The 14,791-nt window shown below is 40.0% G+C and overlaps 1 non-coding gene across 1 annotated transcript; it reads left to right on the top strand.

Annotated features, from left to right (window-relative positions):
• The first annotated feature begins 8,075 nt into the window (after nt 1-8,075).
• LOC141637404 (small nucleolar RNA R71) lies at nt 8,076-8,182 on the top strand. The gene has a single exon (XR_012541784.1). It is a non-coding gene; the product is annotated as a small nucleolar RNA R71 (small nucleolar RNA).
• Nucleotides 8,183-14,791: the final 6,609 nt, after the last annotated feature.

Below are 14,791 nucleotides of genomic sequence, written 5' to 3'. Positions count from 1 at the left end.
AAAGATAGAAGATGATAGTAAATGCAAGGATTCATAGGCTTAGCATTTCATCAAATATAACATGTGCATGAGTTGACATCAAAACAAGCAAGCAAATAAAACATGAAAGCATATTAATTTAAGCATGAATCATTCCCCATGTTGGTTTCCCTAATCACCCATTAACCCTAGCTAAGAGACTACTCACTCATTATCATGTTGATCATGCTAGCAAGGTTGTCAATCATACCAACAATATGAAACATGATGAATAAATGAAAGTAATTAACAATAATTAAAAAGGGATTAAGAGATTATACCTACTAATGATTCAATAATAAAGCAAAGATAAAAGAAGTACTTGAATGCTTGATTGAGAGGTTGTCAATCTCCCAATAATAACCCAAATAATCTTCAATTACCCAAAATAAAGGATGAACAAAAGAGAGATTAAATAACTAAAACTTGGATTAAAACTTGATTAATACTTGATTACAATATTAAAGAGAGATTTGATTGATATTAACTACACTAATTATTGATAAGAAGAACATGCTCCTCTAATTAGACTAATGGGGTATTTATAGTGGAAATTAGGGAGGATGCATTAGGGTTAACTAAGGGCTAAACTAGTAATTACACTTTTTAGATTGAGCAAGGAGGAGCCGGTATTTTTCGAGAGAAGGGCTTCTTTCTTCGTAGCTTGGAGAAGAGGAAATCACGCTGTGCTGGAATCCGGGCGGAATAAGGTCGGGACGGGCGGAATCTGGCGTTGGAATCCGAGCGGATTCAAGGGAATCCAAGCGGATTGTGGAGGTGGAATCCGAGCGGATTAGAGCAAAGCCGCTCGGATTGTGCGGCAACGGGACAGACGGATTGGTGACAATCCGCTCGGATTGTCACTCAAAGAACGTATCTTCTTCTTTTCTTCCCATTTCTTCATAAATTCCTTAGGGATTTCCTTGGGGACTCAAGGATCCTTTCTCAACATTGCTCTTCTACTATAATATGTACAAAGGCCTTCTAATCTTGTCTCTCCTTGATGCTTGGTCATTGAATTCGATCAATTTAGTCTCGTTTTGCCATGAAAATGCAAGATTCTTACTCCTTTCGTACCAAGGGATCAAAATCTCAAAGAATATGCAAAACAAAGAACTAAAGATAAGAAATGACCCAAATATGCACTAAAAAGCATGGGAACAAGGCTAATTCGGGGGCTAAATATGCGCTAATTATGGTCACATCAAATATCCCCAAACCGAACCTTTGCTCGTCCCGAGTAAAGAGGTGACAAAGACTAGGGCCAATACTAACCTATCCTAATAATATAGCCGATATGAGATAATTAGCGGGTCTCACTCCGCCCCTTCAACTCACAACAAGACAACCATGAGGTAGGATGCCTTCTTGCAAGGCAAGGTGGGTCTTGCCAAAATGGCGACACATCCAAACATTTAAACACACAAAATCACATAATGGATGCATCTACAAACAGAATAGCCACTCCCTCATCAAGTGGCGGAGGCACTAAAGAAGAACAAATTTAAGAGCATGTAATCCTTCACAAATACTAGTTCAACAAATTACTAAGTCTAAGAGGATGGCACTAAATCACCTCCAAATGGTGTTAAACTAGACTACTTTCGTCCTCAATTTCCAAATGCTTTCGTCAAGAGCGATCGGATGGTGGTGGAATGATAATCCCTATGATGCTAGTAGCATATTACATGACAAGTCTCGAATTCTCTACAAAAGTAAAGGTCATGGATTATCCCAAACTCGACCAAGTGGCTTGACAAAAAGTCTTTTTGGGAATGAAATGCTCAAATATTTATTCACAACGGGTGGATATGACTAGTATTCAAAAATTGACCCCATTTGACTTTCACATTTCAAAAATTTAAGATGGGGTTTGTCCCTTCCGGGCTAGTGTCCTTTGCTTTCGCCAATCGCTTATTAGGCAACCGGTTAACCTCTAGACAATAGCTTTTCAGGGTGATAATCACTCTGTCTCTCGGCGGCCGAATTCACAACCGTATGGGGGCCCAATTCAATGGATCCCGCACCAAAGCACATCGAAGTGGTACGCCTCCATCAAAACAACTTAAAATTTCTCAACATTCAACAATTCATAATATTTGAGGTTTCCTTGGCATTACATTACTTCCACATGACAAAATTTCTTTGAAATGAGCACTTCAAGCTTATTGATAGAAAATATTTTTGGGTTGCCTTACCACAAGGTCAAACAAGGTCACCTAGACAAGTTAACCAAGTCCACATCGCATCACGGGGTTGGATAGGTGACTCACATGCAAACCCTTGACTAGGCCTTGGGTCATGGGTCAAAAGACACTAGTATGACACTATCTAGGGTGTTTTACAACCATTCTAGTAGGCAAAGTTTTAAGTTGAACAAGTATTTGTAATGGCTTAGTTGCTCTTGTCAAAGTTCCTAAATAGGCATTTTTCAAAACATTTCTAACATGCAACTACATGCCATGATGCAACTAATATAAACATCCTAATGAAAGTGATTCTATCAACTAGTATGACATATATACTAAATGCAAGTCCAAAGTTCACATTGTTTTACCGCATCAATCAAAATAAAGCAACATAGTCATTAACATAAAGAGGAAAAAGGAGATTGGAAAGATCATACCATGCGGTCTTCAATATCCTCATGTCTCGGATGTGGCGTAGTCAATCAATGTGAACAAGGATAGAACAAACACAATATATACAAGACAATATATACAAGACTACAAAAAGGAAATAAACATGTTTTTGGGTTTTCAATTTTCAAGTTTTTATGATTTTTGAGATTTTTCAATTTTTTTGGATTTTTGAATAAGAGTTAAATGTTAGAATTCCCATCCCCACACTAATATGGGCATTGTCCTCAATGGCCAAAGTGATGGAAATTATGCAAAGATGATGCATGATTTCTACACTATATGCAATCTACTCTAAGCTACACTACATGATGCATGGTTTTTGTTATGACGGAGAGGATAATTTAGATTACCTCCCGTTGTGTATGCATTAACTTCCCCAAACCGAGTGAGACACTATTGCTAATGTCCAAGGATGGGTGTAGTTCATGCACACACTATGCTATGCATGAAACTAATTTGTCATTTTGGATTTTGAAAATGGGAACAATAAAATGAGAACACCTCAATGGTACCGTGGTGTGAGTCCTCTATGGGGCTAGGACTACTCCAACAATGATCAAAATTAAATTAAAACAAAGAGAGAAATAGACAAACCATGAGAGGGTAGGAGTCTCCAAGGCTTGCTAATCTTCCATCATGTTATCACCATCACTTTCCTCATTAGAAGTGGCCACATTGCCACTTCCCTTGTCATTTGCTTCTTCACTTTCTTCCTCATCTTGCTCATCATCATCTTCACCATCCTCTCCTCCTTCACTTGATTCTTCATCAATGTTATCATCAACTTCTTCATCATTACCAACAACCTCATTGTCACCCAAAACGACCATAGATGCACCCGGAAATAGGACTTCTCTATCCGCCCAACTAGGCAAAGGACAAGATGGATCAAGTAGTCCTTGCCTAGCTAAGTGTAGGAGGGGTGGATATTGAGCCAAGTAAGCATTTTTCCTATCTTCAAAGGCTTGCTTGTGCATTGCTTGCATGAGAAGAGTCACATAATCTTTTCTAGCTTCAACTCCTTCCGGCTTGAACTCTTCATACTCAAAGGGGTAAGGTGGTATGACAATGGAAGAGGAGGGAGTTTCAAGATCACCCTTTTGTTGTTGAATAATATACTCGGCTTCTTTAGAAAGGGGAGGTAGATAATTGGTCCGGTGGACGCTTAGACGACAAATCTTTGAAGGCAAGGTAAACGATCTAGCTTCACTAGTGAGCCATCCATACTTAGTGTCAATGGGGTTATGGGCAACCCACTTGAACTTGTGTATCATAGTATGCATATCAACAAGATGGCCACCCTCCTTTGCTTTGTACTTGTTATCCTTATTGAAGTTAGGATCAAAGTGCTTAGCTAGGATAGTGACTAGGCCGCCATTGACAATAACGGTAGTGCCCTTCTTCCCACAATCAATATTGAGCCATCTATCTACCAAGAGCCTCAAAGAATTGTAAGGCTTGGTGTGTACTCTTCCAATATTCAAAGCCATACTCTTATGCCCTGAAATTTTAGTGCAATGACCTTGGTGTGTACTCTTCCAATAAAATCAAGTTTCGTGAAATGGTTGGTATCTTTCCTTGCAATTATGGTGTTTCCCACGACCTTGTGTCATACTCTTATGCCCGGATGGTGGACCAAAAGAGCACGACTCGCATGAAAATCCTCAAATTTCTTCCCGGAGATTGCCTCCCAAAGAGGTTCGGGGTCATACTTTCCATAATTCTTAAAATATCGCGGTTCATCACTAAGACCCAAAATTTCACTCAATTCCCTAAAGGAAATGCGTCTACTAACATTAGCTAGACGAAACTCGAGATTCTCCCTATTCTCAACTTTGGTGACTTTCAAAGAACTCAAAAATTCCAAGGTAAGGGAGGGGTATGTCAATTCCTTTGTTTCAAACAATTTCTTCAACCCCATGGCATTGAAAAAGGCTCTAGTTTGCTCAAGAACACCCAATTTTTCTAAGGTATCTTCACATATAAATTTGGTGGATTGTAATGACTTCATAGCAAACTTGACAAAGATATTTCTATGGGTATCGGAAATAAAAGTTACTTCCGGATAATGCAAAAGTTGATCGATTTCCGGAGTAGAAGGTGTTGTTGCTCCCATAGAAGGTTGTTGTTGTTGTTGCACTTCCAAGTTTGGTGTTGCTACCACCATAGCCAATGCTTTCTTTGTTTGAAGAGCCTTTTGCCTTTGTGAGAGTGCCTTAGCCTTTGGTGCCTTTGTTGTCTTTGTTGCTCCCTTAGTCCTTGCCATTGATGAACTAACCAAGAAAAGAATGAAAAATCTTCAATTTGTAGTATACCCAAATCGATTTAAAGGTGAAAGGCTTTACCTTTATGGAATCAAAAATCGACTCAAAGGTTGAAGATTTTGTGCTTGGTTTTGATTTTTATTGAAGAAGGAGTGATTGATTTGTTATTAGAAGGATGATTTGATTTGATTTTGGTGAATGTTGTTGAGGGTTTTTTTTTTTGTGATGGAGAGGATGAGGGTTTTGATGTTGTGGGTAGTGTTTATGAATGAATGAATGAATGAATGTGGGAGGGGTTTTAAAGAGACCGAAATTTTCGAATCTGCAGGGGCAATCCGTGCGGATTCTGCCCAATCCGTGCGGATTCTGCTCTTTCTGGGCTTTACAAAACTCGCCTAAAGACGGGCGGATTCTGATGAAGACGCTCGGATTTGCTTGACACGGGACGGGCGGGTTTGCTTGAAGACGGACGGATTTCAGTCCAGAAAATTTTGCTTGTTTTCCTCAGCTGCAAAGACGGACGTCTTTCTTTCAAGACGGGCGGATTCATCAAGACGGGCGGATTCCGCTCAGACGCCGGATTCGATCCGCGATCAAGAAATTTTCAAAATTCAGCTCAGTTCAGGACGAGCGTCTTTTCTGCAATACGCTCGGATTACTGAAGACGGGCGGATTTTGTGGAATCCGCTCGGATTCTTCCCCTGTGTACACGGATTTAGTTCCATCCCTGCACAATGCATTTCCCTTATCATTCTTCCATTCTTTCTTTCAAGTCTTGTGTTCTTCATTGTGGGGGCACTACTAGGCATGGATAGCCTAGGCAATTGCCATCCCCACACTAAGGTAAAGCACTACACATCAATTGAAATTGTTAATCCCTCCCTCACTTCTCTCAAACATGACAATTATTTTGATCAAAGTAAATAAAAATCCAAAGATGACAAAAATGCAATACAAGAATTGAAATGTAAGTTAGGGAGTTAGAAATATTTACAAGTGGTGGTTTAGGGAGGACTCCACCAAACTCTCATTCTTGATGAGATGTCAAGGGGGCAAGTTCAAGGTGTTGTTGATGTTGCTCAACACCTTGAAGAAGTAATCAAAAGCTTGTTCATTATCATGGTAGAGGTCTTCAATAGACCTTGGCCTTTGTTGTCGGTCTTGATCGATGGCATTACCAATGTAGGGATTAAAAATCCCTTCAAATTCTTTGTCCCAAAGACCACAAACTTCATTAAGTTGATCATTGAAAATCTCTTGCTTAGATGGAGACAACTCTCCCAATTTCTTCCCTTGGCCAATGAGGCCATCCTCTTCTTCCTTGGTTGATTTTGATGAGCTTTGCAAGCTCTCCTTGTCACAATTTACTTGCTCTTTGAATGGAGCATCTTCCATTGGAGTTCTGATTTCTTCCTCTCATCCTTTCGGCTATAATGATCAATCATGAAACACGGTTCATGCAAACGAGGAGCTCTCATAGTCTTGTCAAGATTAAAAGTTATGCTTTCATCTCCCACTTCTTGAGTGAGCTCTCCATGTTTCACATCAATCACCGCACCCGCGGTGTGTAGGAAAGGTCTTCCTAGAATGATTGGAATGTTGGAATCTTCCTCCATATCAACAATGACAAAGTCCACCGGGATGAAAAACTTCCTAATTCGCATGGGGACATCTTCCCATATCCCTAATGGTGTCTTCGTCGATCTATCGGCCATTTGGAGTGTGATATTGGTGCATTTAAGCTCTCCCATCCCCAACCTTTTACTTACCGAGTACGGCATGACACTCACACTAGCCCCTAGATCACATAAGGCTTTGTTGATCGTCGTGTCGCCAATGGTACACGGTATTGAGAAGCTTCTCGGATCCTTTAACTTTGGAGGTGAACTCCCTTGAAGTATTGCACTACTCACCTTGGTGAAGGCGATAGTCTCAAGCTTCCGGATCGACTTCTTCTTTGTGAGGATATCTTTCATGTATTTTGCATAGGCCGGCACGTGATTGATTAATTCCGTGAAAGGAATCGAGACTTCCAAATTCTTCACAATTTCCATGAACTTTCCAAGTTGATCATCAAATTTGAGCTTGGCTTGACGACTTGGAAAAGGAAGTCTAATCACAACGGGCTCCTTCTCCTTGGCCTTGTCTTCATTTTTCTTTGAACTTTCTTCTTTTGATGATTCTCCATCTTTGGAGTTTTGCACAATTTCTTCCTTTTCACTAGCTTCCACAACTTCATCCTCAACTTGCTTCTTCGGTGCTTCATACCTTGTACCACTTCTCAAGTGAATGGCACTAACCATTTCATGTCTAGGGGGATTACTTTGAGGTGGTAATTGCCCCTTTTGTCTTTGTGAGCTTGAAGATGCTAGTTGAGTCAATTGTGTTTCCAACATCTTGGTGTGAGCTAGAATGTTGTTGATGGTGGTTTCCTTTGCTTGGCTATCTTTTTGCATTTGAGTGAAAAATTCTTGTTGATTCTTTTGCATTTGGAGGACCGCTTTTTGGACATCAAAGCCTTGGTCATTTTGGTGATTGTATGGATTTTGATTTTGGTAACGTTGGTTTTGATTGTAAAAGGGTCTTTGATTTTTGTTTCTCATGGGTGGTGGAGTGTATGTTTTTTGAGGGTTTTGAACATTTTGGCTTTTGTATGAGAGATTTAAATGGAATTTGGTGTTTTCATTGTAAAAGTTGGAATAAGGGGTACCACTCTTGTATGCTTGGAAAGCATTCTCTTGTTCATTTGTTCCCCTACATTCACCTTGGTCATGTCCCAAAGTTCCACAATTTACACATATCCCACTTGGGATTGATGAGGATGCCGTCATGGCATTAATATGATGCTTTGATGATTTTGAGTTTTCCTCAAGTCTAGCCATATCTTGTTCAAACTTCAAGTTGATTGTGTCAATGTGAGCACTAAGTTGAGCACCCAATTGAGTAATGGAGTCCACTTCATGCTTTCCTCCTCTAGTAGCCTTGCGAGGTCTACTATATTGTGAGTTATGGACCGCCATTTCCTCAATCTTGTTCCATGTTTGATTGTCATCAACTTCGGTGAAACATTCCATTCGATCCCATATTGAGAATGTTCCTAGAATCTTCATATAAACCATTCCAAAATTGTTGTACCAAAAACCATTCGCTAAGTCCATGGTGAGGACATGAGCGACAAATTCCCTTAAACCGCTCCCAAGCTTCATACAAAGACTCTTCATCCCTTTGCTTAAAACCCGTAATTTGAGCTCTTAGCATGTTAGTCTTTTCCGGTGGGTAGAATTTTTTGTAGAAAGCTAGAGTCAACTTCTTCCAAGAATCTATTACGAGGGTGGCCTTATCAAGGCCCTTCAACCATTACTTCGCGGTGCCGATTAGAGAAAAAGGAAATAAGACCCATCTAATTTGGTCTTGAGTCACGCCGGTTTGAGAGATTGCATCACAATAGTGCAAAAGGTTTCCATATGAGAATGAGGGTCTTCACTAGGCATCCCCCCAAATTGGCTCCTCTCAAGTAATTGGATGAAGGCGGACTTGGCAATAAAATTTCCGGTTAGATGTTGAGGTGTAGGAGTACTGTTGGGTAGGTTCTCCTCGGTGGGCACGGAGTGTGACGAAAACTTAGGCATTGTAGGTGGATTTTGTGGGGTATTGTGTAATGGGTTCTCTTCTCCTTCTATGGCGAAAGGATTGACAAACTCACTAGTGGGTTGAACAACTTCACTAATACCTCTTAAATTCCTCCTAGCAAGTCTCCTATTGTTTGTTAAGGTTCTTTCGATTTCACGGTCAAAAGGTAACAAACCACTTTGTAACCTTCTAGACATGCAAAATATCAAACAACTCGAAAACAATTAGAACAAACCTTGAGGAGTTTTACTTCCCCAAGGCAAAGAAAAGACACAACTAACAACAATAAAAAGAAATCTAAATCAAACAAACACCGTCCCCGGCAACGGCGCCATTTTTGATACGAGTCCGCTTAGTGTTCACAAATTAAGATGTGGTCGTTGGGTCACGGTCGAATCAAAACACAATTTATAGCTTCACAAACAACTCTACAATTAGTAAAGAGGCAAGTAAAGGTCGGATCCCAAGGGACGGGTATTGAAATGAGATTTCTATTGCAACTAGTGGTGTCTAAGGGGTGTCACAAATTGGGTTGATGTAGAAGGTTACTAAACTAAGATAGCAATGAAAATAGACAAGCAAGATGAATTAAAGGGGTGTAAACAATTGATTAAAGGCACTAGGGTGTCATGGGATCATAGGGAAATCATGGGATATGATCATACAAACATGTTCTCAAATTATAAGCAAGCAATTATTGTTGTGATGGATTGAGTTGGGTTATATCTTACAATCCTAAGAAAGTTTGGGTCCCAGAGCCGAATCGATTAGATTGTACAACACCTACAAGTCGACTTAATCTTCCCTACTCAACAACATGCATGGTCTAATGAGACTCGAGTTGGGTTATGTCTTACAAGTCTCATTGAAAAGATAGAAGATGATAGTAAATGCAAGGATTCATAGGCTTAGCATTTCATCAAATATAACATGTGCATGAGTTGAGATCAAAACAAGCAAGCAAATAAAACATGAAAGCATATTAATTTAAGCATGAATCATTCCCCATGTTGGTTTCCCTTAATCACCCATTAACCCTAGCTAAGAGACTACTCACTCATTATCATGTTGATCATGCTAGCAAGGTTGTCAATCATACCAACAATATGAAACATGATGAATAAATGAAAGTAATTAACAATAATTAAAAAGGGATTAAAAGATTATACCTACTAATGATTCCAATAATAAAGCAAAGATAAAAGAAGTACTTGAATGCTTGATTAAGAGGTTGTCAATCTCCCAATAATAACCCAAATAATGTTCAATTACCCAAAATAAAGGATGAACAAAAGAGAGATTAAAGAACTAAAACTTGGATTAAAACTTGATTAATACTTGATTACAATATTAAAGAGAGATTTGATTGATATTAACTACACTAATTATTGATAAGAAGAACATGCTCCTCTAATTAGACTAATGGGGTATTTATAGTGGAAATTAGGGAGGATGCATTAGGGGTAACTAAGGGCTAAACTAGTAATCACACTTTTAAGATTGAGCAAGGAGGAGCCGGTATTTTTCGAGAGAAGGGCTTCTTTCTTCGTAGCTTGGAGAAGAGGAAATCACGCTGTGCTGGAATCCGGGCGGAATAAGGTCTGGACGGGCGGAATATGGCGTTGGAATCCGAGCGGATTCAAGGGAATCCGGGCGGATTATGGAGGTGGAATCCGAGCGGATTTGAGCAAAGCCGCTCGGATTGTGCAGCTGCGGGACGGACGGATTGGTGACAATCCGCTCGGATTGTCACTCAGCAACGTATCTTCTTCTTTTCTTCCCTTTTCTTCATAAATTCCTTGGGGATTTCCTTGGGGACTCAAGGATCCTTTCTCAACATTGCTCTTCTACTATAATATGTACAAAGGCCTTCTAATCTTGTCTCTCCTTGATGCTTGGTCATTGAATTCGATCAATTTAGTCTCGTTTTACCATGAAAATGCAAGATTCTTACTCCTTTCCTACCAAGGGATCAAAATCTCAAAGAATATGCAAAACAAAGAACTAAAGATAAGAAATGACCCAAATATGCACTAAAAAGCATGGGAAAAAGGCTAATTCGGGGGCTAAATATGCGCTAATTATGGTCACATCACTCTCAATGGCATAATCTGAGGGGGCAGTTGGAGAAGAGGGCTCAATTGGCGATTCATCCAACGATACTTGAGAGGAGATAACTACAGGCGATGGTTGGGATGAGATCAGAATTGGTGATATTGGCGATAAAGGACGAACTACTGGAACAGACGTCGTAGTTGTTGTGCTTGAATGAGGAACACTTGAAGCAGCCTGCAACCTGGACTCAAGGAACTCTTGAGAGTTATATGGAGCATCATCACCACTAAAAAGGCTAAAAGACGGTCCTTCCAGAAGCGCCTTATCCCTCTTTTCCTTTTCCTTTTTTTCGTTCCAGAAATTTTCATGATGTGAATCAAACACCTTGCCAACATGAGTGTATGCATTATTAAGGATCCCTTCTAATTCAGCCATGACAGTGGGATTGTCTAGAAACGCATCATCTGCACAACTCATGTCAACCTCCTCCTTCTTCAACTCCTCCTCCTCCACTTTACCCTCATCCTTCTTCAACTCCTTCTCCACTGCCACCTCCTCCTTTCTCTCCTTCAATTCATTCTCATCTTTCTCATTGTCCTTTTCCACGTCATCCTCCTCCATCTTCTCCATGGTAGCACCCTCCCTTTCACAATCAGCACCTTCCCTTTCACCTTCTTCTGTACTCTGCTGTGAAAGGGAAAATCCTTCAAATAAACAATTTGCCAACTTTGACATTTGCGTGACAGCCGGGAAAGCGGGAGCCTTACACTTAGCATTTCTAACTGCTTTGGTAAAGTCACCATAAATGTCTGCAAGTCGAATGGCTGTGCTTGCCAAAACCTTGTTGGATTCTTTCCTCTCATCAACCGGTTCAGCTTCAAGTTCAGGTTGAGGTTGAGGTTGAGGTTGAGGTTGATATTCAATTTGAGGTTGAGGTTCAGGTTCAGGTACACGTACAGGTACAGGTTCATGTTCATGTTGAGGTGCAACATAAGCAAATATGGGTTCAACAGAGCCCTTGCCAAAGCCACCCCCCTTCTGCTTCTCCAACTTAACCCTTTCTCTAATTTTCTCATCCGTCCAATTCGCTAATAAGGGAAATGATCGACGCACCGTTCTCGTCATGAAAACACATCTATCCAAGTAGATAATCTGGAAAATCAGAATCGGTCCCTTAAAATAAGTTTTAGGGGAATTAGCTATAGCCGTCTTCCACGACATGACGTTGTTGATCATATGGGACCGTGCAAATTTGCACCAATTCATGTTAGGGACATCGGAGAGATTTGAAAGGGAGCTTAATATCCGAGGGCTAGGATGATCACCTACTACCCCCATCAAGAGAACATTGACGATATAGATGAGGAAATTCCTCTTGAAATCGTCTCCACCATCCCGTTGCTTCATCATCTTATCTAAGAGAACCTTTTTCGTAATATTTGAGGTGGTAAACTGAGCCTTATACCTCTTGACAGCCTCTGTGTACTCCTTTTCCTTACAGAATATTCCAGCTGCAACAATGTCAATCGGTCCCATAGGAAGTCCAGTTGCAACATGGAATTCCTCATCAGAGATAACAAGATCGTGGTTCATCAATGAACAATTGAACGGATTAAATGTCTCGACAATCCATCTGACCAAATGGCCATTGATTTCTTCTGACTTAAGTTGTAACAATCCTCTGAACCCCATACTGTGTATGGCATCAATTTGCTTTTCGGATGGCCCCAACTTGATGAAATTAGTGATCAAGGAAGGACTCATCCGAGTGAGGAGAGGCTTATACTTGTAAGAACGCTTTCTTCTTTTTATAGTTTGCGTTGGCTCTTTGCTTGTTGCTGCTGCCTTCCTCTTGTTCTTGTTAGGAGGCAACTCTGGTGCGACTTCCTCGTGAACTTTGGCTTTAACACGCGGACTCCGTTGCCGCGGTGAAATTTGTTCGCCTCTTTCTTTGTAGTGTTTGGTTTGAGAGAATTATCTGTCAAAGTAGTCAGCATTAGTAAGGTAGCTTATTTCATGTATATACAAAATTGTTTAATGCACATAGATAGTTATTTGATGCATATACAAGGTTGGTCCATGAATTCATAAGACTATTGTACACCAAACCAAACAGTGATTAGCTTCAGGAAGACAGCTTATTTTATGCATATACAAAGTTGTTTAATGCACATAAACAGTTATTTGATGCATATACAAGGTTAGTTCATTAATTCATAAGACTAGTGTACACCAAACCAAACACCGATTAGCTTCAGGAAGACAGCTTATTTCATGCATATGCAAAGTTGTTTAATGCACATAAACAGTTATTTGATGCATATACAAGGTTAGTCCATTAATTCATAAGACGAGTGTACACCTAACCAAACACCGATTAGCTTCAGGAAGACAGCTTATTTCATGCATATACAAAGTTGTTTAATGCACATAAACAGTTATTTGATGCATATACAAGGTTAGTCCATTAATTCATAAGACTAGTGTACACCAAACCAAACACCGATTAGCTTCAGGAAGACAGCTTATTTCATGCATGTACAAGCTTATTTCAGGAAAACAGGATTTTAAAAAGGGGCCCGGATGTCCTAAAACGGGACGGGAAAGGGTTTAGGGTTGGATTAATCCAACCCTAAACCCTTTTCCTTGATATTGTCATTCGAACAGGAAAACCTAAAGACACCCTAGAAGGGGCCGAGTGAACCCTTTTTTGGGGACGGGATTTTAAAAAGGGGCCCGGGTGTCCTAAAACGGGACGAGAAAGGGTTTTGGGTTGGATTAGGCGGACCGCTACCGCTAGGATGATGAGAACCATGAGAACCACTAATAATACTACTAATATTAACATTACTAATTAATAATACTAATAATATTACAATTTGACGCACTTAATTCCCCAAACCCTTCAACTTCAATCATTTCTCAATTTTCCCTTTCTCACTCATCTTCTTCTCTCTCTTCGACCCTCATCATCCCCGTTTCCGATCGTCGCCATTTCCGATCGTCTTCTCCGATCATCGTCGCTGCTCATCTCTATCCTACCTTCATCGTATCCGATCATCTGCTTCTCATATACGGTTCAATCCATTCATCAGCAGCATTTTCGCGAGATTTATCAATCTCATTCCTACAAATTCAGGTACTATGCTTCGGATAATGGCGATTGTACTGTAATTTTATCATGCATGTATTTTTTCCTTGGACATTCATCAATCCCCCCGACATTCATCAATTCATATTCAACTATTAACCCTAATTTGCAGCAATTTCCCAAATTAAGGTCTTTTCATTGTTATTCTATAATGAATTCTTAGATTCGGGATAGAAATTCAGAGTTTTTATGTATTGAACACTGATGTGACCATAATTAGCGCATATTTAGCCCCCGAATTAGCCTTGTTCCCATGCTTTGTAGTGCATATTTGGGTCATTTATTGTCTTTAGTTCTTTGTTTAGCATATTCTTTGAGATTTTGATCCCTTGGTAGGAAAGGAGTAAGAATCTTGCATTTTCATGGCAAAACGAGACTAAATTGATTGAATTCAATGACCAAGCATCAAGGAGAGACAAGATTAGAAGGCCTTTGTACATATTATAGTAGTTGGGCAATGACGAGAAAGGATCCTTGCATCCCCGAGGAAATCCCCAAGGATTTTATCAAGAAAAGGGAAGAAAAGAAGAAGAAACAATGCTGAGCTACAATCCGTGCGGATTGCCCTGAATCCGTCCGTCCTCCACAGCAAAATCCGTGCGTCTTCTGCCAAAGACGCTCGGGAAAGCCCCACGAATCCGCCCGTCCCGTGCCTAAGACGCACGGATTCCAGTCCAGCACAATTTCGTCTTCTTCAAGCCTCCGTGAAAGAAGCCCTTCCTTCGAAAAATACCGGCGTCTCCCTGCTCAAATCTAAAAAGTGTAATTACTACTTTAGCCCTTAGTTAACCCTAATGCATCCACCTAATTTCCACTATAAATACCCCATTAGTCTAATTAGAAGAGTATGTTCCTCTTATCAATTATTAGAGTAGTTAATATCAATCAAATCTCTCTTTAGTTTTGTAATCAACAATTAATCAAGTTTTAATACAAGTTTTATTTCCTTAATCTCTCTTTTGTTCATCCTTTATTTTGGGTAATTGAAGATTATTTGGGTTATTATTGGGAGATTGACAACCTCTCAATCA

This window comes from Silene latifolia, unplaced genomic scaffold (genome assembly GCF_048544455.1).
Source record: "Silene latifolia isolate original U9 population unplaced genomic scaffold, ASM4854445v1 scaffold_102, whole genome shotgun sequence".
NCBI lineage: Eukaryota > Viridiplantae > Streptophyta > Magnoliopsida > Caryophyllales > Caryophyllaceae > Silene > Silene latifolia.
This window is presented reverse-complemented; position numbering and strand designations above follow the sequence as displayed.